The sequence below is a fragment of the Microtus pennsylvanicus genome, chromosome 12 (genome assembly GCF_037038515.1).
Source record: "Microtus pennsylvanicus isolate mMicPen1 chromosome 12, mMicPen1.hap1, whole genome shotgun sequence".
NCBI classification, from domain to species: Eukaryota; Metazoa; Chordata; class Mammalia; order Rodentia; family Cricetidae; genus Microtus; species Microtus pennsylvanicus.
In genome coordinates this window covers 35,250,539-35,277,927 of record NC_134590.1, presented here as the reverse complement: position 1 = coordinate 35,277,927, position 27,389 = coordinate 35,250,539, and the positions used below count along the sequence as shown (strand labels likewise).

Below are 27,389 nucleotides of genomic sequence, written 5' to 3'. Positions count from 1 at the left end.
AGTGAGGTGCGCAGGTGATGGGAGACGTAAGCTCGTTTCGAAGGGTTGTGTGCATGAAGTGAGGGACTCGGTCATGGGTTATTTAAATGCAAAAGCATTTTGGAAAACTGTCATTAAAATCACCAGAACAGTAGCTCAAACAGGAGAGCTAGAAATACTGACTTGTGAAGGGGGCGGCTGGTATGCACTAATTCGTTAATCTTCTCAGTAATATGTCAGGTACCCCATTTACCACTCCAGAAAAGCAAGGCATGGAAATAAAACCAACATTCTAGAGGTTTCTACAGAAATACTTCTCGTGCACAATTCCACTCAAGTGTTACACCGTTTTCTCTAAGTATAGTGCTTCCTACCAGCCAAAAGCTGAGTTGACATCAAGGTAGACCAGGTTGGTGAATTCAACTTTCCCCACCGTGAGATACCGAGTTTGTTTCCCAGAACCGGAACGATATCTGCTCTGTACCCACTGGTCAAAATAAAACAAAACCAGACTGCAAAACAAGGTGTGTTGTATGCTTCTTTTTCTGGAGTAAAGGAAACACTGTGTGTGAAAACAGACGTGGCTTGGGCCCTGTGTGCAAAAACAGACGTGGCTTGGGCCCTAGGGACTGCACTTGCCTTGTTCTCTGTACTCTTAAGTATAATTGTGGTTTTCACTTCATGGTCCAAGGTCGTTGCTCAAACTTGACCTCCAAAGGAGGATGGCTGGAAGGGGAGAACACTCCTGGCAGTGGCTTGGTGGGGAGGTGGTGAGAGGAGTGGGGGAGGTTGCTAGGGGTGGAGGAAGTGGATAGGGTGGGGGTGGGATGTGTTCCTTACTGACTTATAATTCCACTGTGCCACGTGGCAGCTTCACCCTGAGCTCTATGCGTTTGCTTAAAAAGAGTGTTCTATGATGAAGGAAAGGGAGTTAAAATGCACATGAGAACATGGGTATTTTCTTCTTAAATTGCACATTTGGTGAGTCTCTGTTTTGCAAATATGATTGATTACTATTACTATGATTAGTTTGCTCATCTGTCCACTGAGTGTCTGATATCCACAATTTAAAATATAGCAGTGCAGTTGGTACTTGGAACAGTCCTTATCACCACGGCGTCAGGAAGAGCTCTTCACCCTGGGCGCCAGGCCTTTGTGGTGTCACAGCGTCAGGAACAGCGTCCTCATGAATTCTCTCCATCCTGTTATTTCTCACGGTCTCGCATGGTGCGTCAACCTTTGACGTCTGAGTAGTTTGTGGACAGGATAAATCCAGAAGTCTTCCTTGCTCAGTGTTGGGAATTCTTGGTCCTCCAGGGGATGTCGATGGCCTTGGCTCACTTCCCTGGGTTCTCACCATCCACAGACGGGCAGGACATCCTTGTGGAGGGTGCTGTCCCGAACTGCCTTTCCTTAATATTGCTGTATTAATATTTGGTAGAGAAACTGGGTCATCACCTCCTTCGCCCCTCTTCTGAGTCTTCCAACATGATCCATATGGTCATGGTGTGTTCGGTCGTATCATTAACTGTTTCTTCATCAGGACTCCACAACTTAATAAAAGGCATGGCTCTTGGTCTCAAGAAGTTGGAAGGGTGGAAGCTGACAGGAGTAGGGCGGTATGCATACAAGAAGAGAAAGACAGAGGATAGGTTGCTCTTATTGATTTTAAATTGATGCATAAAATGTTTAAAGTATGCATGTTAATGGAGTACCATGCAGTACTCCAACACATGCACACAGTTGCGCTAACTACACAAATCATTTCTTTACGATAAAAATGTTCAGACCCTTTCCTTCTAGCGTTTGAATTGCTCTGAAGTCAGGAGCATGCGCAGAGGAAAGAAGAGCATGTTTGAAGTGGCTGGGATAGGACATGTGGTGGAGGACCAAGCTGAAAGCATGGGCTGAGGAGTTTGCCATGGTTGTAGACAGGAAGGAGCGAAACGCTTTCTTAAATTTGATAAAAATTCTTCCAGGGATGTAAAGAGGAATTTTTGTCCATCAGAGCTACTTTTTGTTTTGTTTTGTTTTGGTTTGTTGTTTGAGACAGTCTATCAGTCTGTAGCCCAGGCTGGCCTAGAACTCACTATACAGCCCAGACAGGTCATAAACTCATGGTGATCCTGCTGCCTCAGCTGGGATTATAGGCAGGAGCCCAGTTATTTGATACTTTCCAATGTGACAATGTAGCCGCTGTGGCTTACCATGTGGACAATGGGCTGAATAAGCGCTGCGCAGTCAATCCCAGCTCCCCCAGTTCCTTTAGGCGGTTCCTTGAATGTTCTGAAAGTGCTGTCATTGCAGGGAAACAGTCTCAGTCCTGCCTCCTTTTCCTCCTCTTTCCACGTCGTCTCCCTTCCCAAGCAGCTCTTATAAGGCAAATGATTTTCTTAACTATCATGAAGTTTTTATTGTTTATTATGATTATCTGTGGTGCTCAGAGCCAAACCCAGGGGTCTTGCACGTGTTAGTCAAGTGCGGTAGTTCAGAGCTTACCTAACTGTACTACTCAGCACCTGAATACTCTTTTTAAATGCTTATACATGGGCTGGGGATGTAGCTCAGTTGGTAGGGGGCTTGCCTAGAATATACAAAGTCCTGGGTTCGATCCCCAACAAGAGATAAAATCAGATGGATTGGCACATGAATGTAATTCCAGTGCTCAGGCGGTAGAGGCAGGAAGATCAGAAGTTCAAGGCCATTCTTGGCTATTAGTTCAAGGCCAGCCTTGGGTGTGGGGGAAACCCTGACTCAAAACAAAACAACCAAACCTGCACAATGACCCAGTAAAATCATCCAGCCATTTCTAAACATCATTCTACATTGTTGGTTATTTAGGTTGGGGTTTGGCTAAGTTCTTATATCTTTTTTTAAATTTTATTTTATTAGCGTTTTTTATTTATTTAGTTCTTATATCTTTTATAAGGTATTGGTAGCATTGACTTCAAACCTTCCTTATTTGTTTTTGTTGTTGTTATTTTTGCTATTATAACCACATCATTAAAAGGAATTCAGTTTCGGTTATGAGAACAAGAAAACATGATAAAATGTCTCAATTATCGAAGTCATCTCAGATACAAAAAGAAGTGGTCCACAGGTCAGCAATGCTAGGCTTCTTTCGGGTCTCTACAGTACTTTTGTCTTGTTAGTCCTCAGAACCCCACATCTCATGTAGCCCTCATAGCAAGAAAACAAAATGACAGGGCCTTCTGCTCACATCTCCTGGGTTCCACTGGTTAGGAAACAAGCAAGAAGATTTTCCCAACATTTCATTGTCTTGAACTGGGTGACATTGACCCTCCTCGCTGCAAGGAAAGCTGGGAGACCAAGAAGTAAAGATTGTTTTTCATCATCCTTAACTGGACAACATGATTCATCTGCTGGTATGGGGCATTTTTTTACATCTCCAAAGAGAGTTTTTGTTAGCAAGGAGAAGAATAAATGAGTACTGAGCACAGCAAGGAAAAGAAGAAAGGAGTCTGAGCAAGTGGTATTATGAGTTAAACATTTAGATGGTGTAGAGATGATGAGAACCACAGGAATGGATTTTTGGGGTTGAGTTCTCAAAAGCTACCCTATATGCTACGGGAACCAGAATGGAAAAACACATTCTATAAATACTGCCCTGTGCTTATTGCATAGTAATTTTTAAAAAAAAAATGAGTTAGTTTTCTCTGCACGTGTGTCTGTGTGAGGGTGTTATCATCTGGAACTGGGAGTTACACGCTGGTTGAGCTGCCACATGGGGGCTGGGAATTGAACTCAGATCCTCTGGGCGAATAGTCAGTGCTCTTAATCATTGAGCCATCTCTAGCCCCTAGTTTTGCTTTGTTTTTTAATCCTTCCTTCCTTTTTTCTTTCTTTTCTTTTTTTTTTTTAACATTGAAACCAAATCTGCTTTTTTAAAAAGAAAATAATAAAATTTCCAGGTTGGGGTGGCAGGGACACCCCACAAAGCAAAAACAAAAACAAAACAAACAAGCAAACAAACAAAAAAGAAGTGACATAAAATGCAGTAGATAATCCCGAGGGAGAACACGGTAGATGTGGATAGCACAAAATTAAACACGGGCTCTACCATTCATCTTTCTTGTCATGGAGTTTGTTCTCGGTAGTTCACTTAGAATGTGCGGAGTCCACAAAACCAAGGAGAAAAATGAGAGGGATTATCCTTAATGTCATCCATTGCTATTCTGTATAATTATTCTCTGCCTGCAGACATATAGATACGTTTTTATTTCCATATATAACTGGGAACTGGGGGCTGGAGAGATGGCTCAACAGTTGTGAGCCTGTGCTGTTCGTCCATGACTGTTCTGCTGTTCTGCCTGACTCCACCTCAGTGGGAGCCAATGCCTCCTCTGGCCTCTGTGGGCACCCACATCCACACACACCCCAACACCCACAGGCACGCATGTACGCATGCACACACACGCAAATAAAAATCAAAATAAATCTTTAAAGCATTTGAATTTTACTGAACAGATAACTTCATAACTTACCTTTATACAGTAAGTCTATGACCTCTGTTGAAGAGGCCGAAGGTCAATTCGCACCTCTCTTTTCCATCGAGTGTGACCTCTTACTACAAAGAGCTAATGTGGAAAAGCTCTCTGTAGCTTTTTTTTTTTTTTGGTTTTGGGGAGGGCAAACTCGATAGGAGTCAACTGGTCTCCGCAGTCTTCTCTCTCTGGCTGGGTGGTCTTGTGTAAGTTGCTCAGCCTCTCTGAGGTTCAGATTTCTCATTTACAAAATAAAGACCAAAGGCTATAATGGTTTTCTCCAATTCATGGTGATCTTGTCAGGTTTATAAAAGTGAACTCTAAATTGAAAAGTAAAGTTTTAAAGGAAGCTAAAAGAAAACTGAGGGATGTTAATATAATCCCATCAAGGTACTTTTTTAAGAAACTTAAGATATTTTATAATTAAAAGATGAAAAGATAGGAATTAGTGAAAACCACTATATTTTGGATAATGAGCATCGCAGCGATGGGTTGTTCAAATGGCAAAAACTCATGTGTTTTTGGTACACGTTTAAGAAATGAAAAGTCTTATTTGGAACAACTGTTTTAATAGCAATTTCAAAAAGAGATTTATGCTGTTAAAGAAATAAAGTGGACAGGAATTTATGACTAGTCTTGAAATTCCAAGTGCAACTTAAACAGTGCCCATTTATGAGAATTACCGAGTACACAGCCACAGTAGCTTAGGCAATGATAAGAGTCAGAAGCGGGCTAAGTCGGCAACCCTATCGCGCTATCGTTGACTGCTCCTGCCACAAACATGTTTTCCCTCAATGAGCATCAAGCATTTCCCACTACCTCTTTCTTTCTGAGCTCAGACACCGAATTAATTTTCTGGAAACCCCACTCTCTTGTTTACTGAATGCTTCTTCATCTTCCCAGAAGAAGATAACCGGCAGATAGCCCGGGAGAAGTTTCCAGCCTTGACTGCCCTCTGAAGGGAGCGCTCGGGCAGGGTTTCTAACAGATTTAACCCCGAACCTCTGGCGTTCCACCCCCCCCTCCCCCGAGGGAGAATCTGTCTGAGAGTGGCCATACATCTGGTTGGAATCATGTGACCCCAGAGAGGCTGAAGAACGGGAAGATGACTTTGCTGGACTCCGCTGTGGTTCAGCGATTTCCCTCTGAGAACCAACGGCTCTAAAATCACTAGCTGTTACGCAAAGCACGGTGAGGATGATGCAATACTAAGGGTTTACAGAAGAAACTTAGGTAGGCTTGCTCAATGGAGTTATAAAGAATAAGAAAGGTTTAGTGGGTGTTCGTTTCAGTGAACAGTAAGGACATTGGCTACACACCCCTCTGTCACTAATGATTCTGTGATTTACTGGGTTGATATTGTCTTCCTGGGAGTGAGGTAATAGCAGAAGAGACTGAGATCAGCGTCTTTCAGAAGAAAGTAGACGCCACAAGGGACTTGGTCCTTGAGCCCTTGGCGCTCCCCAGAAGTGATGTCAGCTGGATGATGTGCTCCTCTGTTTTACTTGGTTATGTATTTTATCTACAGGCTGAATTGCGACTATAAAAATGTACAGATGTTCTGGTGCACACTTCCCTCCACAGTGGCTATATCAGCAAGGAAGAGACCAGAATTCCCATTCTTACCGAGATGATTCAACATGGATCATTTATATTAAGCATATGGGAGTCTCCAGGGAGTAAAGCTAATTAGGGGAGCAAGATATAGCTCAGTGTTTGCCTTGTATGCACAAGGCCTTGGGTTTGATACCCAGCATCAAATTTTAAAAATCAAATTGATTAAAAATAAAAATAAAAGTAGGGTGGTGGTGGAGCACACCTTTAATCCCAGCACTCGAGAGGCAGACGCAGGAAGATCTCTGTGAGTCTGAGATCAGCCTGGTCTACAAAGCAAGTTCTAGGACAGCCGAGACTGTTACACAGAGAAGCCCTGTCTCGGGGGGAAAAATAAAATAAAAATGAAAAGAATGGGTAGATTGATCTGAACTCAGTTTTCTGAAGCTCCAGACGGTTCCAGATTCACCAGCAGGTCAGACAGGAACCTTTTCCTGAAGCGAACAGAGCTGAGGGAGTCAATTGCCTGCCAGGGCGAAGAGTTTATCAAGCATTTTAATTCGGTGAGTGGAATCTGTAAAGACACAGCCTGCATTCAGGCAGGGCCTGAAATATGTATGTATTCTGGATATTAGTGTCAAAAACACTTTTTGGCTTGCTACACATAATTAAAATACTACTGTTGAGCCAGGTGTGGGAGTGCACACCTTCAATCCCAGTACTCAGGAGCCGGAGGCAGGTGGATCTCTGTGAGTTCGAGGCCAGCCTGGTCTACATATCAAATACCAGCACAGCTAGGGATACACAGAGAAAACCTGTCTTAAACAAACAAACAAAAAACAAAACATATACACAGAATAAACCAAGTAATAAATACTGTTTTAAACCCAGGATGCACTATGATTTTCTTGTGTCTTGGTTTATAAAAAAACACAGATTTCCCTTTTTGAAAATTACACGCATAAAAAAGGGAATTCATATTTTTATCTAAGTGATTCAGTATTTATCATTTATATTGACCAAGTGGGCATTTCTTTTATTTAAGATTTATTTTTGCATTATTTATTTGTGTGTGTCTGTGTAACCGTGCATATGTGTGTGTGTGTGTGTGTGTGTGTGTGTGTGGTGTGTGCCCAAGAGCCCAGAAGAGGGCATCATATCCCTTGGCGCTGTAGTTACAGGCTGTTGAGCTGCTCAATGCTCACCTGGAACTGGGAACCGAACTCAGGACCTCTGGAAGAGCAGTCAGTGCTCTAAACCACTGAGCCATCTCTCCAGCTGCCGGCTAGTGGGTATTTCTAAGACAGGAACTTAACCTCGGGCAGGAGATTCATGCATTTTACCCTCGAGAGCTCTACCTGTTCAGATTAGGAGTTGACAGTCCACAGCAATTCTACTTTTGTGTGACTTTTAGAAGGCGGTGATGCGCCTTGTGTGTGAACCAATGCATGCCTGTAAGCTTCCTGAACTTTCTGAGGGCACAAATGAAGGGTGTCGTCACACAGCAGAACTACTTGGTCATAGGCTTAGTTGTGTAGTGACAACAGCTCATCAAAATAGCATCCCAAACTGAGTATGTCTACAAGTTGTGCTCTGTGTGCTTGATCAGGAAATGAGAGGCATTAGGAAGGGGGAGAGGGACGGAGAGAATCTGTTTAAAGGGGCAATGGAAACTTGCTCTCAGTGATGACAACTGTGGGGTTTTTGTTGGTGTTATTTTTTTTTTGAGACAGGGCTTTGTTTTGTAGTCCACATAGGCTTCAAATTCGCCATCCTCCTGCCTCAGCCTTTCTAGTCTTGGGATTGCAGGCATGAAGTGGTCATATAATAGTAGTTTTTAAAAGTTTAAAATCGATCCTCATAAGCCGTTTTGAATTCAGGATGAGACAAATTTGAGAGGTGGGGTACCCATCTAATGTGAGAGAATTTGCAATATTTAATGGATATGGCTGTATCCTGTAGTCAAGGGTATTGCAGATTATAGACAAATTCAAATGGCTGTCATTGTGAAGCAGTGCAAGCAGGCTGTGCCAGATTGTATCTGTGACCCTAAGCAAGATACTCAAGCTCCCTGTTCCTCGGTTTCTTCCTTTGTGAACACGATAACTCTGATACGGTCCCCGTTCATAGCTGTCAGGGTGATTAAGCAGAGAAACTCATAGAAAGTGCATAACTCACACTGGTTAGGTGCTTAACAAACAGTACAGCAGTGGCCACTAACACCAGTCTAAGAGACAGCATCTAGCAAGCTGAAGAAGAAAACAGCCTTGGGACACTGACTGGGATCTCACTAGGCACCCAAAGCCTTGCTCTAGTTCCTCTAAACTAGACGAAAAAGACTTGGGGATTCGGAGATGAGATATAAGAAAGGCTCAGAAATGTGAAGGGCTACGGGAGTTCAGAGGAGGGCTGGCACTGTGGGGTGAACGTGAGCTGGGGTCCCTGCTGCTGAGGAAGGGCTGCCATTCATGGCTGAGGGGTTAGGGGACGTGGCAGGCAAGGAGATCAGTTTCTGGTGGCGTGTGGAAAACCAGGACCCAGCAAGGAAAGTTACAGCTAACTTAGGGATCAAGGCTGATGTCAAGGATCTGCTTACACAGAAAAGGGCACGCGCAAGATGGCTCCAAAAAGCCTTTGCCTTCTTCCCTACAAGGGCTCTCTTGGCCGCCCGGTAAGCACGTGCAACCTCTTCCCTTCCCTTGCTTGTTTTATTCTCCACCCTAGTCATCCGCGCACTGTAGCATAAAGCCTCCTTGAATTACAGGTGTTTATGGCTGCCCTTCCCCAAACTCAGAAGATGAGGTTGAATTCGTTGGTGGTGGTGAATGTGACTTCCTAGTGTCTAGCACAGTGTCCGATAAACAGTAACGCGAACTAGTCAAGCAAACATTTGCCCAATGAGAGAAAACAGTATCCTAAGCATTCATAGTGCGCTAACATCAGGAGATAGTCTGGAATGTCCCGAGACGTTCAGAGTATGTAAGAGATTTCATCACTGCATTACTAAAAGTTAATCTGAGCGTTTTTTGCCCCCTTTAACCCATGGACAGAGAATTTGCAACATTACGCTTTTGTGTGTGATGTGGAAGTTTATTTATTCTCACCAGGATTTAGGGACTGCCAAAATTTCTCTAATCCTACAATTCAACAGCTGATTTTTTTTAAGCTTGGGTAAAGAGTCAAAGAACAAGAGTGGCCGTAGCAGCACCCACGGAGTGTGCAGCTCCGCATCCCAAGCACTAGATAGATTTAGCTAGTTACTTTGTTACGAGATGGGTCTCACCACGTAAACAGGGGCATCAGCTTGAACTACTCACATCAGCCTTCCTATTGCGGGGATTTGGGGATTGGAGGCATTGCTCACTGAACCAGGCTAGGGATATTTTTCATTTTATGTTTTTACACAGTCCGTCCAGGTTTGCTAGGAATCTACCTGTTTTGCTGACAGACGGTCAGGACTTGTTCTTAGAGTTGAGATTTGAAACGTGTCTGGTTTTGAAGCCAAGTTTACCCTTCCTCTGCGCTTCCCAACTGCCCTTATGCATGCTTCAAGCTGTTCCCTCCAGAACCGCACCAAGATCAGTCACTCTGAGACTGGCAAGTGAGTGATGTGCCCTGGAACCACAAGGCTTGCACCCCATGCTCTGAACAGATGTGCCGGGTTGCAGTTCCCCTGTGATGTCTGTGCCCAAACTGAAGATCCCTATCAAGGCAACGAGTTCAGTCAGAGCGAGTGTGAGAAGAGGCAGAGGAAGCCTCCTTGTTGTCTTCCTCCTGCTGAGACAAATCCAACCAACGGCAAGGGGCATGCGTTTGTGGTAGCTCCTTAGGCGTTCATGCTCTGGACCCCAAAGGCTGCTCTTATTCCCCTCACGGTTCACTTTTGTCTCTTGTGGATTTGCTCTCAGAGCCCGCAGTCCTGTCTTTAAAAATGTCGCCAGTCTTCACCTTTATAGATGGGATTTGATTTTCCCAGTCATGTGTCGCTCTATCCCGTGAGTAAGGTGGGTGAGCAATTGCCTCTTTTGTGTCTGAAACAAGCAGTGCATAGAGCGTAGAGATCCTGGCTTCATCTGCGGCCTGTCGAGCTGTCCCTGAAGGGTTTTGCAAGGGCTCTAAGACGGTTGATTAATATCTGCAGTGGGGAAAAAGAGGGCATCCGGGGCTGCCTGGAGGAGAAGGGGTCATGTGTCTACATCAGTTCTACTTGACAGTCTCACAGCAAGAGGCGAACCCTGACTGTGGAGCCCTAGCTCAAGTGACCCTTCTGGGTGCCGTCAGCTTCTGCGACCGACTGCATTGCAATGGGGAGAGCTCTGCAAACAAAAGACCCACCGTGTAAATATTTGCTCGATAAACACAGATAGATGAGGCAAACTGACTGGAGCAGAAAATGGCAGCTGGGTGTCGTGAGAACCCAGTATTCACAGGAGCAAAACAGCAATATGCTATGTTCCGCTAAAATCTTAAAATAAAAACAGATGATGAGGATAGCAGCAGGGGGAAATGCTGGTTTTATGGTTATGTCTGTAAGAGGGAAATGAGACAGTGTTTGAAATGGTATTCTTATCTGGTCAGGGAGGCCGTGGTTTGTAATGAAATAGAAATTGCACGGAGGAAGCCATTCGTGAGATTTCTAGCCTACGGCATTCCAAGATATTTTTAATACTTAGAATTTTAAAGAGTATCTTATGTGAGTATAATTTTATGTTGAAAGCGACATATCATAATTCAGATCTTTTCTCTGAAGTGGAGCTAACATTTTCTAAGCCCTGTCACGAAAATCTCCCAATCAGAAGGAATGGGTATTTTTGTCTTAATACTGTCACCTATGGAGTTGTATTGGGACAGTTCCAGGGTGGCTAATGCCAGACTGGAGACTCAGTTCATTAAAACAAGATTCAGTGCGCACTCCCCACCTTCGGAAAGCTGTTCCGTCGAGAGGCTCTTCACAGGCATCGTTTGGTGTGAACGAACACTCCCCGCGGAACCAAAATAATTTTGGGCAATGCAGTCATGCTAGGAAAAAGAGGTGTTACACAAACACGGGGTCAGAATAGCTCAGTAAGTGACTCCTACTGAAGGTTTCCAAAATCTACCGTTCACCACAAACGACGGTTGTTGCAATACAAGAGGCCTTTCTATGAGAGCTGGCAGCAAGCCTGTGCAAGACCACACTTACGAGTTCAGAATACAGAGTCAGACGGCACATTATTTAAAATCTCAATGAAAGAGGTTCTCACGCTTGGAATGCTACTGAAGAAACACCAAGACCTCCTTTGACCCTATCAGAGAACATTTAAAATCAATTGAAGGTGTTTTTGAGACAGTCTTTGGCTTTCCCACCCCGCCTCCCCCAGGGGCTTGTATATCTCAGGCTGGCTGTGAGCCCATTGTGTAGTTGAGGGTGACTCTGAAATGGTTTTGTTTAAATTAACTATTTCATTTTTACTATTTGTTTAGCAGGTCTGTGTGGTGGTGGGCACACGTATGGAGATCTGTGTGGTGGTCGGCACACGTATGGAGGTCTATGTGGTGCTAGGTATATGTATGAAGATATACATATGTTAGTCTGTGTGGTGCTAGGCACATGTATGGAGATCTGTGTGGTGCTAGGCACATGTATAGAGATGTATGTATGGAAGTCTGTGTGGTGCTAGGCACATGTATGGAGATATACTATATAAGTCTGTGTGGTGGTTGGTGTATGGATGGAGATATATGTATGGAGGTCTGTGTGGTGGTCGGCTTATTATGGAGGTCAGAGGACAACATGCAGGGGTCAGTTCTCTCCTTTAACCATGTGGATCTTGGGGTCAAATTTAGCCACCAGCATTGGTGGCGGGTGTCCACCTGCTCGACCGTTTCACTGGCCCAAGTCTTTGCTTCTCAACTGTACCACTTATGATATTTGTCTAGGACTCTCAGGGAAGGGATACTTGAAACTAAGAGAATGGACCACTGGCCTTGGATTACTGACCGCCCCTCCTTCCCTACTGTGGCCCAGCTCTGCCTAGAGTGAAATATTTCTTTCTCTCCTGTCACTCTGAGCCCCTAGTGTTTCCCCTACCTCTGTCCCCAGGCTGGACTGAAGTGTGAGAAGTGATGCCCAGAGACGACGGCTGTGTGTGTGCATGTGTCTGTTATGTGTACTTGTAAGTTTCCGGCTTCCTCCTTTTCTGTCACATTTAACTCCGTTAAAAGAGCAGAAAGAAGAGAAGAGAGACAGAGACACTCCTCCAGGCACGGAGAGCAGGCCTTTCAGAGAGGAAGCGTGGTAGGCCAAGGAGTCCAGGGATGGGAAAGAGGAACCTCGCAGCCAGATGCGGCAATGCCTTCCCAGTTCCTTCCAGGCTGGGCACGTTTGGGACACCCTCAGCCCTGTCTGACCTGGGGGCATGGCCACGTTGTGAAGGCCCGAGGCAGAGGATGAAGCCTAGAGCTTCTGTCCACATCTTCTCCTGGAGAAGGAGAGGCGGTCTATGGGGGTGGCTGCCACTGTCCTGTTCCTCTTACCTCCCAAGGGGTGGCACATCTCACTGGCAACCTGAGAAAAACCACTGTTCCCCTCCTCCTCCCCCAGAGGTGGATCGTTTTGAACTCTTAAGCTTTGGAGTATCAAAGCTTTTAGAAACTGGGTGAGAAAAACCGTTGGCGATGTCTTTCTTAAAGCACAGTTGAAGTTCATCTTCCTTTCTGGATTGAACTAGAGCCGCCCGATGAGATACACTTGGTATATCAGTGGTCTGTCGTGACTGTCCCTGTGGGCTCCCTAGGGCGTCAAGGTGAAGTCAGCTTGGCCTGAGAGAGACTTGAGGACTCACCCCACAAAACTTGTGCTGCTGTTTAAGGATGGCGATTTCCTTCCTCCGTGACATAGTCTCTTGCACAATCCAGAGGCAAAGTTATCTATGTAGTCCCAGCACCCGGGAGGTAGGGGACCATCATCCCCGGCTAGGTATCTAGTTTTGCTGGTTTGCTTTTGTGTTTTGGAAACACTATTACTCTGCAGCCCAGGCTGGCCTTGAACTCACGGTGATTCTCTCGCCTCAGCATCTGGAGTGCTGGGCTTGCTGTCTAGAGCATGGTTTTATACACACATTTTCATCCAGAGTCTGCTGAGTTCTCTACGTGTGTTTCTCTGCTTCATATTGCCTGCCAGAATGCTTAGAACCACTCTGCAGACGCTTTCTGTTTTACCCTAACCAACCCCTGTTGAAGCTTAATTTTCATATTTGGTTTTTCCTGGCGTCACTTCAGCATTCGTACCTTTCTTTAATTTTGAAACAGGGTCTCTTAAACCGGACTGGCTTAGAAATGCTCTCTGTACCCCAAGCTGACCATGAATTCCCGATCCTTCTACTTCACCCTCCTGAGGAGATCTTGTTTCTGACTCATTTCCCCTGGGGAGGTGTCTGTCTGTAGGAGCTGCTCTCATCCTCAGACACACAAACTCGGGGGCAAAGAAGGAACTATCCACAAACCATTGTGTTTTCCCTGCCTAATAATATCCCTGTGGTGACCAAGCTTCCCACAGGGCATTTTCTGGGCAGAGACCATGTGTTTGATAGAGAGAGATTAAGTCCTTCTTTGCTATAAGTTTCTACTTGGGTCCCTTTAAGAAATTTCTGTGTGTCTATCTGTAAGTCATGTGTGTTTCCTTCCCTCCCTCCAAACCATGCCTCAGGTACATTAACCTTCCTTCTCTTCTCTTCTCTTCTCTTCTCTTCTCTTCTCTTCTCTTCTCTTCTCTTCTCTTCTCTTCTCTCCTCCTCCTCCTTTTTTTTTCTCCACCTCCTTGAGACAGGGTTTCTCTGTGTAATAGTCCTGGAACTCGCTCTGTAGACCAGGCTGTTCTTGAGCTCAGAGGTCTGTGTGCCTCTGCCTCCCAAATGTTGGGATTAAAGGCATGGACCAATTCCCAACTGGTGCTCCAACATTTCACTTCTCCAATCTTGTCCTCCCTGAGGGTCTTTGTGCCATTTGCCTGTGTCTGGGACCCTCTCCCCTCCCTCCCCAGCCTGCCTCTTTCTTGTCCATGACAGCCATAGCTGCACTTCTAAAATACTGAGTGGTGGACATGAAAAAGGTTGAGATCTCTGTAGGTGGCACCCCGGGGCTGATAACAGCAGCACCTCAGACATTCTAACTTTCAGTCAGGGCTGTGTGACAGTTCCAAACTTTATCTTCCGTGTGAGCCGCTCACAACCCTCTAGGACGCGTCCATTGTCTTGCCATTGGGCTCAATGCCTCGGATTCTGTTGTGAAAGTTGCTGTAATTTGGAGTTATGGATTCTATTTGCATATTTTTGTTTGTCTTCCAACCCTCCCGAGGGTTTTAGTGCCGTAAGGGTCGACTCTGCCTGCCTGGGGTTGTCTGCACACAGCATCAGGTCACAACAGTGTTCCAAGCCCAGGTGTGCCCCGGGCTGCACCCTCGCACTAAACACACTTTCATTTTGTTGGCTTGAACGTCGCTGACTTTGTTCTTATGGGATTTGGAGAAAGATACTACCCTGGGAGGCAGCATTTACAGTGAGTCAGGACTCGGGGTGCCTGGGCCTGGCCTGGGAGGGGGCATTGATATTGAGGAGAGTCAAAGGGTTGACTTAGGGGTTTGGCTGTAGTCGGTCTTGTTGCAGATGGTCTCTACACCTGGCTAGCACAGAGGGACGGGACAAGTACGGTTGTGTTTTTAGGCAAATAATGAAACTCAGAGGAGTTTGAAAACAGCTCAGAGTCCAGTACCTCCCGGCACAGGTGCTGCTGTGTGGCAGTTGCTGGAGCTTTTGCTGGGGCTCAGCCTGTTCCTTTTAAACGGTTACTAACACCAGCAATGCAATCCGTTATTAGTAAAGCAGAGTGAAGCAGAGAACCCACCTCCTGTCTGCAGCCAGGCTGGCCGTGAACCCTTTGTGTAACTGGGGATGCCCTTGAACAACATCTTCCTTTTTTGTTTTTGAGACAGGGTTTCTCTGTGTAATCCCACCTATTCTGGAATTCTCTGTATAGGCCAGGTTAGCCTTGAACTCTCACAGAGATCCATCTGTTTTTTGCCTCTTGAGTGCTGGAATTAAGGCGTGCACCATCGTGCCTGGCAACCTTGAATTTCTCATGCTTCTGAACGCAGGTGTGTGCCCCACATAGAGTTTTGTCTGATACAGAGGATCAAAACCAGGGGTAAGCAAGACCTCTCCCTACTGTCTGCATCCTCACCCGGAAGTTAAGTTTTAAGGTGCTTTGACCTAAGCTTAAATGAACCAAACCAGTTAGTGCAGTGAAATCATTTTTCTTCTGTTTCACTTCCTTAAAGGTTCACCCTGGTTTCCCCCTGTTCCTTTCCTCACCTGTATGTTGGTGCTTTGGGGTTGGAAACTGGAGGGAACTGGGAGAGAGAAATGATCCAGGAAGGATAAAAAAATAATAATATGTTAAACACAAACCCAGCCATGCAGCAAAAGTCCACTTCTGCCTCTCGGCTGGGTAGGTTTCAGTCTCACGGCCGGAGACGCACATGTACACACGCCCCTAAACCCACACAGACGAAACCCCTCCGCGGAGAAGCCGGTGACAGGAAACTCACTTCAGCACAGGAACTTGGTAATCGCTTTTGCCACTTTCGGAGTGTTCCTGCTGCCTTAGTCACCTCGAACACCACACCGAGGCTCACCACCTCCAACTTGAACTCTTCCCGTCCAGCGGTGGAGTCCTTCCAGAGTGAATCAGTGGGAGCCTTGGGGAGGAGAGAGGGGGATCCCAGGAGGAACTCGCGGTAGTGAGAGGGTTTGGCTATATCAGCCTTGCCACGGCTATGGGGAGCAACTGAGACTTCCGGAGTCAATCGTCTTGGTGTTGAGACATTTATCTGGCATTCTACAACAGGTAAGGCTTTTGTCTCTTTAAAAACAATTCTTCAGTGTCCCGGGGTCTCTGTAATTTGGTGACCTCTGTAATTTTGCTGAGATTTTTTTTTTCTTAAAGCTGTACATTGTAATCACCTTGTTTAATCCATTATAGAAAGTATAGCCCAAACTTAGAGGTGGGAGTGTGCTCTGCTGTGTATCCCCTCTCCAAAGTCTTAGCAAGACACAATGAGGTTTCCTTGTCATTTTGCTTTGTTTTTATTTTGAGGTGAGGTCCCGTGTAGCCTAGGCTGGCAAATCTGTAGTAAAGAATGGCCTTGAATTCTGGATCCTCCTGTTTCCACCTCCCAAGTGCAGGGATTACAGGTGTGTGCCCACGAAGCCTGGAAGGTCACACATAATCCTAAAACATTAAAAATGTGATTGTCTGGATTTCTGAGGTGTTCTCATATATAGAAAATGCCTGTTGGGGGGGGGGGCTGACTGCGTCTGAGCTTGCTCGTGTGGGGACTTAAACATCACGCAGTGGCTTTTGATGAAGGAAATCGAAGGACCCTCCAACTTCTACAGGCAACAGTTTTAAAGTTATCTAGTTAGGTAAAGAATACACACACACACACATATCATATACACTTGGATCCAGAATTGCTACCTAGTTAGCCTCAATGCTAATGGCCCCTTTCTAGACCTTTCTATTCAATTTAAATTTAGTATCTGAGGTGGTTTCTCACTGCCAATTGATTGCCTGGGTTGTAGCAATAACATCAGAAACAACAGCAAAAACTTGGGAAATCACTGGTTTAAGGCATTTTACCAAGTTAAAGTCACGACTTATTCAAGGAGCAAGTAGTCGATGATCACTCACCAGTTCTAAGATGCTGTGCATGAGAGAAGAGAAATATAAGGAAACCCATTCCGTGGTGGACCTCAGACTCTAGTATTCAGAGTGAAAAGTACTGTTTGGGAAGCAGTAGGAGAGGCAGCGGGGTGGCAGAGGCTCTCAGGGCTGTAGGGGTTTCAAGAAGGGTGTGGGAGTGAGCTATAGCAGCCAGGAGGGGTCAGGCCTTCAGAAGGATGGGAACTCAGCAGATGGAGAAGGGGAGGTTGTTTTGGACCTGGAGGGTCGTATGGACTTTACATAAAGAAGAGACTAACTGGCCCAAGAAGAGAAGGCAGTTTACCCTCTGCAGGAGGAATAGGGTTAGAAAGACAGGATGTGGGTCAAATGGCGGGTTCAAGGAGAACAGACTGCATTCGGTAGTTTTCTAGCCTTCTTTAGCCATTTTTGGAGAGGTTTGATCAGCTTTGCATCCTTGGGCTGCCTTCTGCTTTCTCCTAACTGGTTTGTGATTCCTCCTGGGCCTCTGACATTGCTCCTTAGTACATCGTGGATGCAGAGAAAGGCCTGTGGGAAACCTCCGTGCCTGTTTTTCACATTTTAAGAAGACTTTCAATCATCTGGGTACCGCAGGTGGCTTTCCTCACGGGAGGTTGACTAGGTGGCTAAGCAAGTCTCTGACCCTGTAAGAAGCTTCTCCAAATATTCCGTGAAGTTTTCTTGTGGAGAGTGTGAGCCATTTTGGCCACACAGCTGTCATTTCCAGGGACATTCCTGTAGAGAGACTGTATGTTATAATAGTTCCTGGACCACGAAAACTGGAATCTAAATAACACTGAAGATGAGCAAGAGACAAAAGACCCGTGTTGAGCCCTGGTTCTACTATTTCTGGGCCGTGGGAACCTCAGATAAGTTACTGAAATTCTCCAGTGTTCCTGTTTAAATTATAAGACAGCTCTAACAACAGCAGTAATAACTGAAAATTGTTACCTCCAAAGGTTGTTGTTGAGATCAAATATACAAGGTGCTTAACTTAGTGTCTAGCTTACAACAGACTCTCAAAGGCCGGCCCTTAGGACTTGTAAAGACCTGGTTATGGACGCAAATGAAAATGAGTTGGTTGCTGGCCCGAGAGCAAGCTGTCTGCAAACTTGCCTACTAAAGCCAGTATTTGTTTTAAGGGAAATCGGGGTGACAGGTAAAAGGCTGGGAATTAACTTTTTCTAAATTAATTCATTAATTTTCTTTTTACATACCAACCCCAGTTCCCCGTCTCTCCCCTCCTCCTTCTCTCCCTCTTTCCCCCATCCCACCTCCCGTCTGCTTCTCAGAGAGGTTGAGGCCTCCCCTGGGAAGTCAGCTAAGACTGTCGTCCTGTCCCCTTAGTGAGGCAGGATCAAGGTTCCATGTCCGCCCTTCCTCCCCCACCCCATGCCTAGGCTGAGCAAGCAAGGTGTCTCTACGTAGAGAATGGGCTCCACAAAGACAGTTCATGCATTAGAGTTACATCCTGGTCTCACTGCCCAAGCCACACCACTCTCACCTATATTCAGGGAGGAATTAGCATTATGAGCACCAGCTATAGACTAGACACAGGGTTTACATATTTTATAGTGTTAACATGTGAAAAAAAGAACAGATTAGAAAGCGATGTTTTAAGCCTTCCCATGCCAGCTCTTCCAACTGCCTAGAGAACTCCTCTGAGGATATGCAGATATTTGTGAACATCTGGATGGATGTCTGAAGCCTGTGGGTGGAATTACAGAGGTTCTTGGAATTTGAGGCAGAGAGAACGGTTTATTTCTTGGCCCAGTTTGAGTTAAATCACATAATTTTAATATTTTAATTGCAATGCCAACAAGATCCAGCCGAAAATCCGCTCCTCCTCCACAGTGGGATACTTTTGACCATGAGGTCTTGAAGTATTGCTTGAGGGTCTGGATGCTTAGGTTTGGTGAAAGCCCAGGTTTGAACCTCTGGCTTTTCCTTTCCTCTCTAAATGACAGGTTCGCCAGGATTAGAAAGGCCTCCTTTTAGAAGTGACAGCTGGTGTGCTAACTATGAAGCTGATTCTCAATTTTGTGTCAAGATTAGTCAAATAGTGATATTGTTTTCCTTCTAAGACCTTCTGAGAATGGAGAGGAGAGATTCTAGGGGCTCTAACTAGAGAAAGAGAGGGACAACAGCCAGAAAGGGGGCCCTGAATGGGAATTGGAAGGGGATGAGTCGGTCAGTGAGAGAAGGAGGCCTTAAGTGATGGAAGGGGTGTCTATAAGTGATGGAAGGGGTGTCTAGTGGGGAAAGCAGGGAGTATCGGAAACACCCGACCTCTGGCCTCGTCTGCTGTTTTGCCCCAGCAGCTGCTTGACCAGTCTCTGGGCAGTCTGCGCTAGGAACTGACATGCTGTTCCGGGACACGGGCAGCTGTCGTAAGGTCAATTAGTCTGGTTCTGGCTGGACCTCAAAACCGGGCAGAGAGCTTTCATTCTTATGCATCTTACCATAGCCCTGGAATTGAGTCCAGGAATCTGTGTGATCAAAAGCACAAGCCCTGAGATGACATGGAACCAGTGGCTTTACAGAGGCCATCTCAGAGCCGTTAAATGAAGCTCTCTCCTACCAGTCCCCAAACGCCAATATGGTCGCTGGAGATAGTGCTGTGGTGTGACTGTCCTCTCTCTGTTGTGACCGCCATTCGAACACAGAAGAGGGTTTTCCTTTGTCCTGAATTTATTCCTTGAGACAGTTTCTGGGCATGAGAGGACTGGATCAAGGACGTGAGCCTTTTTAGGCGTCTTCTCTAAAACCACTAAGTCAGTGGTTCTCAACCTTCCAGACGCTGTAGCCCTTTAAGACAGCTCCTCGTGGTGTGGGACCCCCACCATAAAATTATTCTGTAGCTGCTTCATAACTGTAATTTTGCTACTGTTATAAACTGTGATGTAAATATCTGATATGCAGGGTATCTTGGATGAGACCCCTAAAGGGGTCATGGCCCACAAGTTGAGAATCACTTCTCTAAGGTATTGCATGCATGTTGAAGCCGGCAGTATTACTCTGGAGGAGCTCAAAGGAAGGCATTTACTAGCAAAAAGAAAGTGCCCAATCATCTTTCCTCTTTCTTTTCCTGTAGAAGGGAATGGAGAAAGTGACCAATCAGCTCCCCTCCTTCCTTTCCTGTAAATGGAAAGTTGGGAAGGAATTTCCAGAGCATTTCTGAATGTCCCATGGCTTCTTCGGGTGTAAGCTGGGGCCTTCTTATCTTACCAATTGATTTCTGGTAAAACCGGAGTCAGCAGTGACCTCTTCCCCTTTTCCTAGAAAAGAAAACCAGGGCACAGCCTGGTGAGGTAACAGGCCCTGTTTTCACCCCTGCGAGCTGTGTGTTGTCACTGTCTTACTGTTGGAGTGACTGGGCAGCTCATACATGACCTCACGGAAGATGATGTCATGAGAAACACTGCCAGTGAGCTGGTGGTTAATCAAGTCCCCCAAAACAAAGTATTGCTCTCTCAGTTTTTATGTTTTATTTGTTATTTATTTACATAATAAATAAAATATATATTATTTTATTTATTTACATAATCTGTTGACAAAAACCCTCACTGGTTGAACAGGTGAGAATAAGGTGAATTTTCAGGGCTTTTCATGGAAAATAATTGCACTGGGCAGTGGTAGTACATACTTTTAATCACAGCTCTGGGAGGTAGAGGCAGGCAGATCTCGGATCTCTGTGAGTTCGAGGCCAGCCTGGTCTGCAGTGTGTGTTCCAGGATAGCCAAAGCTATACAGAGAAACCCTGTCTGGAAAAACAAACAAAGTTGCTTTTTGGAAAGTACTAGCTGATAGCCTTGTGTTCTAGAATCAATCCATGCCGGCTTGCAAGAATAGACTATAGTATTTTCCAGAAGTTTTGAAAGGTGCTCAGGTCCTCAGCAGCTGTGGTCTGTTGATGGACATGCTGTAAGACTGTATGCTAGGCGTCCCTCTCTTCTTCCTTGTTCAGTGGTCTTGTGTTGTTAGTTAGAAACCAGTCACGGGAGATTTACATTACCAAATCGGCAAACACAGTGTGCTGCTCAGAAAAGTATGATTAAAAGTTTGGCTGCTAAGCTGATTTTTACAGTGAACGAGAAACGTGAGCCATTAGAAATGAAGGCATTGGGGCTGGAGAGAGGGCTCAGTGGTTAAGAGTACTTGCTGTTCTCCCAGATGAACCTGGGTACAACTCCCAGCTCCCACATGACACCTTGCAACTCCAGTTCCAGGGGATCTGACACCCTTGCACAGGCATAAATGCAGGCAAAACACCAATGAACATGAAAAAAAAAATAAATTTTTAAGAGAGGCATTCACTACTAAGGCTGGCCAATTTAAAAGAAAAAAAAAGAAGTGAAAGTATTTTGTGTGTCTGAATGCTAAAATAGAGTTTGTTTTTACTTCACTGTAACTGTGCGTGTATGTTTTTAAAAGCTGGAGAAAATAAGAGAGGGTGAGGGAATTTGTGTGCCGCATGAGCCTTGCCACTAACCTGCAAAGCTTGGGATGGTCCCTTGGGCAGAGCATGGTAAAAGGAGTTGGGATCTGGACCATGCGGAGTTGTGGATGCTGACGGGTTTCCTTTGAGCAGCTGAGACTGGAGGAAGTTCCTGGGCTCCGAGAACTTGAGCAAGCACCTTGTAGACGAGAAGGCCAATGTCAATGCACACTAAGGCCCTAAACAGTTTCTGGACACAGCTCTTCCTTACGTAGACTGAGAACCAGCCAATAGAAAAGCTACACTCTAAGGTCAGAGGCGCTGCGTGCCTGTGATGCTAGTGTCTGGGAAGCTGAGGCAGGGGGTTTGAGAGCCGGAGGCCAGCTGAGCCTCCTGCAAAACTGTCTGAATGCAAAGCAAGCAAACAATAACAACACGGGGGGGGGCAAGAAACGCATCCAAGAGAGCTAGCTGGTCCAATGTCACAGTATTGGGGGGGGGGAGCACTGCAGTAATTATTAGGAAAAATATTGAACCTGCTCTTCACTTATAGTAGACTAAAGTTCCAACAGAGTAGGAGGAAAATAATAAAATAGGTGAAAAATACAATGAAAGAGACAAAGAGGCCAGGGAGAGCGAGAAGAGAATCTGTCTTAGGAAGAGGTCGAGTTGATGGTCTCAGAGGTGGCCAAGTGTGTGTGGAAATAGTTCGGTTTTGATTTCAAAACAAGGGTGTAAACTGGAGAGGATATAGTTCTCCTGAATTGTGGGTTCTCAGACATGTGTGTCCAAGGATTACCTGTAAGATGGGGGCATCCTAGGCTGTCTCCTTCATGTTGTCTGTCAGGGAGGAGGCAGGCAGGAATGTGCATGTATATTTCTTGTAGTCTAATGTGGACAGACTACAGGTCTTTGTTTGGGAGACACTGTAGATAGAAGGGTTATAGTTTAGTTTAGAGGAAACACACTCTCTGTCTCTGTTTCTGTGTGTGTGTGTGTGTGTGTGTGTGTGTGTGTGTGTGTGTGTGTATTATGGGTGAGGCTGGGGGCTGGAGGCTCACAGTCCAAGAGCTTATCTTGTGAAGATATATCAGCAGAGAGAAGTCAGAAGTAAATTGTTTGTTATCGAAACAAGCTAAAGCTGGGAAGCTGTATTTACTGTTCTCCCCTGATGCAGTTAGTACCACAGAATTCCCCTTCACAAGCAAACAGCTTTTGGTACGAATTTGAATCACCCAGGTGAGTTTGAAGACCCATGAATGCTTTGGGAGGTAGTCATTAAAAATAGATTTACAAGCTGGGCAGTAGTGGTGCACGCCTTTAATCCCAGCACTCAGGGGACAGAGACAGGCAGATCTCTGTGAGTTCGAAGCCAACCTGATCTACAGAGAGAGTTCCAGGACAAGCTCCAATGCTCCAAAACTGCAGAGAAATCTTAGAGAGAGAGAGAGAGAGAGAGAGAGAGAGAGAGAGAGAGAGAGAGAGAGAGAGAATAGATTTACAGGAGAATATAGGTGTGGTTATGCCAGAAATTATTGGAGGTCTTGGTGAGTGATAATATTATATTAAAGGAAGAGAGAAGGTATCATTTTTGATAAAATGGAGTAGTAACACAACCAGAGACTTCCTGTACTCACAATAGTAATAACAGATTTACATCATAAAATAAGCATCAGAAATAAATGATGTGCATGTTGCGGTAGCTGGGGCCCCGAGACCGTCTGTTTTGCTTGCCTGCCTTCAGAGGATCTGTGACTGTCATAAACTCTCAAACGATCTTTAGTGTCCTGTCCTCATGTTTCCCATCGCCAGAACTTCTAATCTCTCAGAATAGGATGTGATAAATCAAGAACAAGCCGAGAGCCCATCTTCCTATCAGAGGCCTGGTCCAGGGTCTCTTGGCTACGAAGCATCGAATGCTTAGAGTCAGACTCTGTAAGCACCTGCTGACCACCCTCATCCCCACACATCTCGGGGTTGGCTTGTGCTCTAGAGCAGCCCTGTGCCTCTTTCCCTGCACCCCACCCATCTACCCACCTCTCTTCCTTTCTCTTATTTCCTTCTTTTCAGTTTTCCCTCCCTCCCTTCCCCCAACCCCCTTCTTTTTCCCTCTCTGTCTTCCTTTTTTCTATCTTTCTTTTGTTCTCCCTCTATCTTTTTTCCTTCCTTCCTTCCTTCCTTCCTTCCTTTCTTTCTTTCTTTTTTTCTTTCTTTCCGACAGAGTCTCTCTCAGTGGTCTGCAGTCTGGAGCTCACTCTGTAGTCTAGGGAGGCCTCAAACTTTTGGCGATTCTCCTGCCACTCCTCATGAAGTGTGGAGATTACAGGTGTGAGCCACCAGCCTGACTAGAAGAGTCTGTCTTACTTTTTAAATGATTTATTTATTTTTATTTTATGTTCACTGGTGTTTTGCCTGTGATTGTTGTTATGTCTGTGTGAGGGTGTCAGATCTCCTAGAACTGGAGTTACAGACAGTTCTGCGCTGTCCTCTGGGTGCTGGGAATCGAACCCGGGTCTTCTGGAAGAGCAGTCAGCACTCTTAACGACTAAGTCATCTCTCCAACCCCGAAGAATGTTTCTTAATAAGTTTTGGGATTACCAATTCTTTTGGGATCTAATGAGAAGCAAAGACCTCTGAGAAAAAGCACATATACATTTGATCCACAGTTCGGGAGTGTGTATCTAAGTATTCAGAACCCATATACTTCACACTAAGAACATTGGCCTCAGAGGCTGTCAGTAGCACTGAGGAAGCATTACGGGATGGAGGAAATCAAGTTCTGCTTCTTGTGACGTCAGGTTAGACAGAAATGCTGACTTTCCTCTGATGTTGATGGGCAAGATGGCGGCTTGAAGGTGCATCAGATCCTTAAGCAGATTCCATCCAGAGACTGTGTGATCACTGCTCTAAGTCTTTCCTTCTGAATCCTCTTCTGTGAACCCAAGGTCAGCTCCCTGTTGGGAGAGCAACTTCCCAGGGTTCCATTTTGGTGTCCTACGTACAGTTATGTGTAACCTCTGATGGCACCAGAAACAGCAGCTTTTGTATACAGAGTGGATCAGTTCAGACTGAAGAGGAGAGTGGCGGGTCAGGGGTCAACTGATACCTCCAGCATGCAGTGAAAGGCAACAGGTGGTGTGTGTGCTATTCCTGAGAGTAAGATGTAGCCTTCCCTTCCCTTCCCTTCTCTCCTCTCCCCTCCCCTCCCCATCCCTTCCCTCTCCATCCCTCTCCTCTCCTCCCCGCCCTGTGTCTGTATGGGTGTTTGTGTATGCACGTGTGTGCATTTGTTCACGGCGTGGGGATTGAACCTATAGTTTCATGCATGCTCTAGGCAAATGCTTCGGCATTGAACCACATCCCCTGCACAGAAACCGTTTTCCTCCCTGAAGCTGAACATTGGGCTGGGCTTTGACAGCTCTGGGGCCAGTCCTTTCCCTATGCAGTCTTTTGACCACAGATGCCATTTGGCCATCGTTGGGTCTGGCAATCTGGGGAATTGCGCTTTGGTTGAAAACTCAAGCCTCTGAGCATCTCTTCTCGAGGAGAGACTCAACCTCGAATCCGCCCGCTTTAACCAGCCGGCTCTGCCAAGACTACACCACTCTACCGAGTCACAGTCATAGGCTGGGCTGCAGGGGGGAGGCGTGAAGGGTGCCCTTCCTCAACCCTCCAGAGAACAAGTATGTGACACTGGCTAAGAATGCGTGAAATATGAGTCGACATTCTCTCTTTCTGGGGTAGTATGACAATTATACCCGTATCTTTGAGATAGAAAATGAGACTCTCAAACATACATTCATATAAGGAGTACAAAGTGCCTTCCATCACTGTCTTAATCATTGTACACCTGCGGGTAGGTTTGTGCCAAGTTCGATATGGATCAGAGTAGTAACATTGCATTCTGCGACCCCTAATCCCAGCCCTCAGCACTCGAGTGCGTATTTTTAATGGTTAGGCTTATGACTTTTCTCACTTCACAGTGGGCCCGTACAGCTGTTCTGCCTTTCTTTCTCAGTATAGCGCTCCACACACGACATGAGGAAGTCAACATTTCACTATAAAACAGTCTTCTAGTTAGATGACTGTGCCCAGGCACAGGCTGATGTTAGCGTGCTTGGCATGTGGGTACAGGCTAAGCTGGGAAGTTAGCATGTTACCGAGAGCATTTCCAGTGAACAACACTTCCAGCTGAGGACGGCTCATCAGGGCAGCATGCCACTGTAAGCCAAGGAGCGGCAAAGGCCAAGGGCAAACTTATCTGTTTTACAGGCCACTTGGTGTCCTTGCTGCCCTTAGCTAGCCAGTGCCAGTGCAGGTGAGTGGCTGCTTCCTCTCCCTTCCAGATCCTTCCCTTTTCTTTCAGGCAGAACCCTGCTTTTCTTTGTCTCCCTTCCCTCCAGGCCCAACTACCACTCTCTTGAGACGCGGCTGAGGATATACACCTCGTCACAAACCCTTTTCTTTCTCTCTCTCTTGTATTTTTTTTTTATTGGTTGCCACAAAATTTCTTAGTTTTATCCCACGTGAGCTGAAGGCAGTGCTCGCCATGGTGGGAACCTCTAAGAACACATGGAATCAGTCCTCCTATCCAGGAACGGGGAAGGGAAAGCCGTATATTTACAACCAAATTGAAATGATGTAAGGCCATTCTTGTTGGCAACGAAACCCTTCATATAATTTGCTCTGCAATGCTTTTCTCCAGATAAAACCTGACTTTTGTCAGCTCCCATATCTTTGGACAGTAACTGACTGAATTGATGTTAGTAGCGGCCCTGGCCCTGCTTATGCTGACAGGGTAGACGGCATTAAAGGTCTGTACAGGAAATATGAGGGGTAAAGCCAGAAAACCCTTACATATCTGCAGCACCACAGTTTCCTACATCTCTACATCAATATCGTCATTTTATTCCTGTAGCTAGGTTCTCAGAGAAACATCTACAACACTGTTGGCTTTAAAATCTAATAGTGAATGTAGGTTCATAATAGCAGTGCTGGGCCATTGTAGCAAATGAGACATATGCTTTTTAACAAGCTCACAGGAATGCATCTTTGCAACCTATAAGCTTTTGTGTATTAAAATCCCTACCCAGTCTCTTCACTTCAAGGTGTACAGAACCCACAGAGAACAGTCCTGGTGTTGCTTTCTAGTCTAAGAGAAATCCTGCTAACTCTCAAAAGGAGCATTTGAATGAACAAAGGAGACTCTAACTGTCTCTCCAAGGCCCGTGGTCAGACTTTATTTCTTTTCATCATCTAGATCTTGGGGAAAGTAATTAAAACAGATATTTGGCAATATGATTAGTTTTAAATTCTAGAGCTGTGGAAATCTGTGGAGAGTGGGGAGGTCCGTGTAAAATTTAGATTGAATGTTCTTTGGATTTCCCCAAGTTCTGCCCATTGTCTTGGGAAAGACCCATCAAATGCTTATCTAGGAGAAAGGTTCAATTCTCTTCCAACGGGCCTTAGATGCCTGTGGTTTCGATTTAAGACTAGACTGCTACCTTTCAAAATTGTAGTCAAGAAAATAAAACAGAAGGCCAGCATTTTCAACTGATGTTCATGCTTTTGTTTGTTGACCGGCGACGAGGTAACTTTACACTTTTAGCTTTTCTGGCATAGTGGCCCTTTCTTTGGAGGGCTAAAATGATCACACTTCAGATTGATTTTCATCAGCCATTGATGCTGTTTCGCCGTTAAATTTGGCCATGACTGACTGATTTTCTTTTTCCACGGGTAGATAAGCTCACTATGCTAGCCACCAATTGCAGTGCACCACCACTTTTAATGATGGGAACTGGAGTATAAAGGCTGGCGAGTTTATATTTTAAAGTTAGAGATCTTATATCTAGCTCTATTGCTTTATAGTTAGTTTTGGAATTAAAGGAAAATAAAATTTTCAAATGAATACAGTTGACTGTTTCTAAGTTCTTCACATGTCGGGAATTTCCCAAAGGAACCAAAAATATTCGATTTGGGAACAACTTTTATATACTTTGAAGACATGTGTACTTGATAAATCATGAGTGTATTCATTTTAGCATAAGAGGAAAATTACTTTGTATCATCTTTTGATCCTTTCAAATGCTAAATATAAATTGAAACATTAAAAAATTCTTTAAAAGCATAGTTTAGCAAAGAAGAGAATTTTTATTTAACTGAGAGAAATCTCA

At 45.3% G+C, this 27,389-nt stretch overlaps 1 protein-coding gene across 1 annotated transcript in view; it reads left to right on the top strand.

The window, feature by feature from the left end:
• Positions 1–15,637: 15,637 nt before the first annotated feature.
• Positions 15,638–27,389, top strand: part of Rhoh (ras homolog family member H) — a 31,987-nt gene continuing 20,235 nt past the window's right edge. The window contains exon 1 of the mRNA XM_075943333.1: positions 15,638–15,920. The gene's annotated coding sequence lies outside the window, so the exon portion shown is untranslated. The remainder of the gene's footprint in view (positions 15,921–27,389) is intronic.